General features: G+C 43.2%; 1 non-coding gene and 1 pseudogene across 1 annotated transcript; both read left to right on the top strand.

The window, feature by feature from the left end:
• Window positions 1-764: 764 nt before the first annotated feature.
• On the top strand, window positions 765-838 carry trnai-aau. The gene has a single exon. It is a non-coding gene; the product is annotated as a tRNA-Ile (tRNA).
• A 52-nt stretch (window positions 839-890) lies between these two features.
• LOC124022429 overlaps window positions 891-5,585 on the top strand; it is a 118,837-nt pseudogene continuing 114,142 nt past the window's right edge.

Below are 5,585 nucleotides of genomic sequence, written 5' to 3'. Positions count from 1 at the left end.
AGGAAAACAGACAGCTGCACAATGACAACAAATCAACCAGGAAAACAGCTGCACAATGACAACAAATCAACCAGGAAAACAGCTGCACAATGACAACAAATCAACCAGGAAAACAAATAACTAGCTGACAACGTTAGGTGGACCGAACTAGTGAACGGTTTCAATGCATTTTTTTTTTTTAACCGTAAAGTTAATTCACGATCTAATATCAGTGATTATCTACCGGACTGCTGTCTGTCACGTCGTTATGTCCTGTATCCGACGGGTCCTTCATCCCGCAGCCAGATAAACAACATATTTGGTCCTGCGTCTCCGCAAACATCAACCCAAATTCAATAGATATGAAACGCTCCGATCTTGTAATCGTTTTGGCGAACTTAAACCCCCCCCAAAAAGGCCATTTACACGCTGTCAACTAGACATATTAGCTGTGTTTTGTTCCTCGTTTTCCTCCTGTCCTATCCACCATCTTGTCAGTGTTGTCGCAACTGGCGGATCCGTATCGACGCTGAGCAGAGCGTTGGATGCGCCCGACGTGGGAACGGAGCAGAGAGGGCTCAAACAACACCGTTCACCACATCATGATAAGAATATATATATATATTCCGTATTTATTTATATATATATATTATGATATTTTGTAACTGTTTGGAGAATTCGTTGAAATATAGATGAGCAGATAATGCCATTGTAGCATTTATAAAAATCAGCCGGGTTGTTTTTTTACCGGAGAAAAGAGTAAATGTGTACCGCTGTGTTCACTTGGCCGGTTAGCTCAGTTGGTTAGAGCGTCGTGCTAATAACGCGAAGGTCGCGGGTTCGATACCCGTACTGGCCATGATTCTTTTTTTTTTGTGACTGTTTGAAGAGGCTGTGTTTTGTATTTTACTCGTCTCTCTAGATAAAGGTGGACTTCTTCTATTCTACTCTACTGGTCCCATATGATATGGGTCTATTATAGTGGTTGACTTTGAACTGGCCCAACTATGGTCATGCTTATGGGAAGCCACTATGTGGTACTATTGCTCCTACTCTAGAGGCCTGATTACAAAGGACACCAGCTGAGTTGTAAAGTGCAGTTACGACTGTAATAAAGTCTGCGGAACGCAGTGTTTGTTTGCCGTCAGTCAGTCGAGCCGAGATGGCGACCAGGAACAATCTGCGTTTTAGAGCCGCGTCTCCTTTTCTGAAACTTTAAAATGCTTCAAATCAGCGCAGTTGGATCGTAAAGGAATGCACCTCGGTCAACACACGGTTGGAAAATATACACGTGGACAAATCTCTCCCAACCGGAAGGAAAAAGGGTAAGAAAGGAACGGGCGTCTTTTCTGTCTTTTAGGTGACCTGAGCGGCTAGATGGTAGACAGCCGTACTATTTTAAATGCAAGTGGAAAACCAATGTCAATCATGTCCTGTATTTTTCCTTTACCTCCAATTCCTACGGTTTGCCAGTTAATTCTCTCTCTCCATTGAATTGTCTGAATTTACAGATGTACTCAGTTGGAATATAATAGATGTGTGTGTGTGTATGTGTGTTATATAAGGTACTCGTCCAACAGGATCATAGTGAATAGCCACATTATCCAAGACAGGGGAAGCCTATAAAGTAATATTTGTTTTGGGGCTTTGGCTAACACCACGTGTTCGCAGTATGAGTTGATGGGTTTTCGCCTTGATCATTACTCAGTTCCCGTTACACATAAGAGTCCGTAGAAGTAACATTTACCTCTCAAACTCGAGAAGACATCCTGCCTTCTCCCTACACTTCTCAGCTTCGCCCAGGACTGTTTCACGTCAACTACAATCCCGACCTTTTTAAAAATGTTTTGAAACGTCAATAATCATCCAGAAACGCCATTCATAGCTTGCTTTATGGCTTTTCGAAACATCAGCAAGAAAGAATCGTTCAAAATCAAAAAATATACTGTAACAGTTTCTGCACAGATTTATACAGCTATGGTAGCTTCAATCCGAGGAAACTACACTTCCACGACACTTCCCCTTTACTACCAGGTGTTCAGAGCATGATAGATAGCTAATTAACACAGGTGGACCGTCTTGTCTTCCGTAAACACGCGCTGTATGGATCTGTAACTACTACAGTGTAGTTTAGTAGGATGGAGGCTCCATAGCTGTATGAGTCTGTAACTACTACAGTGTAGTTTAGTAGGATGGAGGCTCCATAGCTGTATGGATCTGTAACTACTACAGTGTAGTTTAGTAGGATGGAGGCTGTATGGATCTGTAACTGCTACAGTGTAGTTTAGTAGGATGGAGGCTGTATGGGTCTGTAACTGCTACAGTGTAGTTTAGTAGGATGGAGGCTGTATGGATCTGTAACTACTACAGTGTAGTTTAGTAGGATGGATGCTCTATGGGTCTGTAACTACTACAGTGTAGTTTAGTAGGATGGAGGCTCCATAGCTGTATGGATCTGTAACTGCTACAGTGTAGTTTAGTAGGATGGAGGCTGTATGGATCTGTAACTACTACAGTGTAGTTTATTAGGATGGAGGCTGTATGGATCTGTAACTACTACAGTGTAGTTTAGTAGGATGGAGGCTCCATAGCTGTATGGGTCTGTAACTACTACAGTGTAGTTTAGTAGGATGGAGGCTGTATGGATCTGTAACTACTACAGTGTAGTTTAGTAGGATGGAGGCTGTATGGATCTGTAACTACTACAGTGTAGTTTAGTAGGATGGAGGCTGTATGGATCTGTAACTACTACAGTGTAGTTTAGTAGGATGGAGGCTGTATGGATCTGTAACTGCTACAATGTAGTTTAGTAGGATGGAGGCTGTATGGGTCTGTAACTGCTACAGTGTAGTTTAGTAGGATGGAGGCTGTATGGGTCTGTAACTGCTACAGTGTAGTTTAGTAGGATGGAGGCTGTATGGGTCTGTAACTGCTACAGTGTAGTTTAGTAGGATGGAGGCTGTATGGGTCTGTAACTGCTACAGTGTAGTTTAGTAGGATGGAGGCTCCATAGCTGTATGGGTCTGTAACTGCTACAGTGTAGTTTAGTAGGATGGAGGCTCCATAGCTGTATGGGTCTAACTACTACAGTGTAGTTTAGTAGGATGGAGGCTGTATGGGTCTGTAACTACTACAGTGTAGTTTAGTAGGATGGAGGCTGTATGGGTCTGTAACTGCTACAGTGTAGTTTAGTAGGATGGAGGCTCCATAGCTGTATGGGTCTGTAACTGCTACAGTGTAGTTTAGTAGGATGGAGGCTGTATGGGTCTGTAACTGCTACAGTGTAGTTTAGTAGGATGGAGGCTCCATAGCTGTATGGATCTGTAACTACTACAGTGTAGTTTAGTAGGATGGAGGCACCATAGCTGTATGGATCTGTAACTGCTACAGTGTAGTTTAGTAGGATGGAGGCTGTATGGATCTGTAACTGCTACAGTGTAGTTTAGTAGGATGGAGGCTGTATGGATCTGTAACTACTCCAGTGTAGTTTAGTAGGATGGAGGCTCCATAGCTTTATGGGTCTGTAACTACTACAGTGTAGTTTAGTAGGATGGAGGCTGTATGGATCTGTAACTACTACAGTGTAGTTTAGTAGGATGGAGGCTCCATAGCTGTATGGGTCTGTAACTACTACGGTGTAGTTTAGTAGGATGGAGGCTCTATGGGTCTGTAACTACTACAGTGTAGTTTAGTAGGATGGAGGCTGTATGGATCTGTAACTGCTACAATGTAGTTTAGTAGGATGGAGGCTGTATGGGTCTGTAACTGCTACAGTGTAGTTTAGTAGGATGGAGGCTGTATGGATCTGTAACTGCTACAGTGTAGTTTAGTAGGATGGAGGCTGTATGGATCTGAACTACTACAGTGTAGTTTAGTAGGATGGAGGCTCTATGGGTCTGTAACTGCTACAGTGTAGTTTAGTAGGATGGAGGCTGTATGGATCTGTAACTGCTACAGTGTAGTTTAGTAGGATGGAGGCTGTATGGATCTGAACTACTACAGTGTAGTTTAGTAGGATGGAGGCTCTATGGGTCTGTAACTGCTACAGTGTAGTTTAGTAGGATGGAGGCTGTATGGGTCTGTAACTACTACAGTGTAGTTTAGTAGGATGGAGGCTCTATGGATCTGTAACTACTACAGTGTAGTTTAGTAGGATGGAGGCTCCATAGCTGTATGGGTCTGTAACTGCTACAGTGTAGTTTAGTAGGATGGAGGCTCCATAGCTGTATGGGTCTAACTACTACAGTGTAGTTTAGTAGGATGGAGGCTGTATGGGTCTGTAACTACTACAGTGTAGTTTAGTAGGATGGAGGCTGTATGGGTCTGTAACTGCTACAGTGTAGTTTAGTAGGATGGAGGCTCCATAGCTGTATGGGTCTGTAACTGCTACAGTGTAGTTTAGTAGGATGGAGGCTCTATGGGTCTGTAACTACTACAGTGTAGTTTAGTAGGATGGAGGCTGTATGGGTCTGTAACTGCTACAGTGTAGTTTAGTAGGATGGAGGCTCCATAGCTGTATGGATCTGTAACTACTACAGTGTAGTTTAGTAGGATGGAGGCACCATAGCTGTATGGATCTGTAACTGCTACAGTGTAGTTTAGTAGGATGGAGGCTGTATGGATCTGTAACTGTTACAGTGTAGTTTAGTAGGATGGAGGCTGTATGGATCTGTAACTACTCCAGTGTAGTTTAGTAGGATGGAGGCTCCATAGCTTTATGGGTCTGTAACTACTACAGTGTAGTTTAGTAGGATGGAGGCTGTATGGATCTGTAACTACTACAGTGTAGTTTAGTAGGATGGAGGCTCCATAGCTGTATGGGTCTGTAACTACTACGGTGTAGTTTAGTAGGATGGAGGCTCTATGGGTCTGTAACTACTACAGTGTAGTTTAGTAGGATGGAGGCTCCATAGCTGTATGGGTCTGTAACTACTACGGTGTAGTTTAGTAGGATGGAGGCTCTATGGGTCTGTAACTACTACAGTGTAGTTTAGTAGGATGGAGGCTGTATGGGTCTGTAACTGCTACAGTGTAGTTTAGTAGGATGGAGGCTGTATGGGTCTGTAACTGCTACAGTGTAGTTTAGTAGGATGGAGGCTGTATGGGTCTGTAACTGCTACAGTGTAGTTTAGTAGGATGGAGGCTGTATGGGTCTGTAACTGCTACAGTGTAGTTTAGTAGGATGGAGGCTGTATGGATCTGTAACTACTACAGTGTAGTTTAGTAGGATGGAGGCTGTATAGGTCTGTGACTGCTACAGTGTAGTTTAGTAGGATGGAGGCTGTATGGATCTGTAACTACTACAATGTAGTTTAGTAGGATGGAGGCTGTATGGGTCTGTAACTGCTACAGTGTAGTTTAGTAGGATGGAGGCTGTATGGGTCTGTAACTGCTACAGTGTAGTTTAGTAGGATGGAGGCTCTATGGGTCTGTAACTACTACAGTGTAGTTTAGTAGGATGGAGGCTGTATGGGTCTGTAACTGCTACAGTGTAGTTTAGTAGGATGGAGGCTGTATGGATCTGTAACTACTACAATGTAGTTTAGTAGGATGGAGGCTGTATGGATCTGTAACTACTACAGTGTAGTTTAGTAGGATGGAGGCTG

The sequence above is a fragment of the Oncorhynchus gorbuscha genome, unplaced genomic scaffold (assembly GCF_021184085.1).
Source record: "Oncorhynchus gorbuscha isolate QuinsamMale2020 ecotype Even-year unplaced genomic scaffold, OgorEven_v1.0 Un_scaffold_1383, whole genome shotgun sequence".
Lineage (NCBI taxonomy): Eukaryota > Metazoa > Chordata > Actinopteri > Salmoniformes > Salmonidae > Oncorhynchus > Oncorhynchus gorbuscha.
Note: the sequence above shows the minus strand (reverse complement) of the source record. Positions and strands in the feature narration are given on the sequence as shown.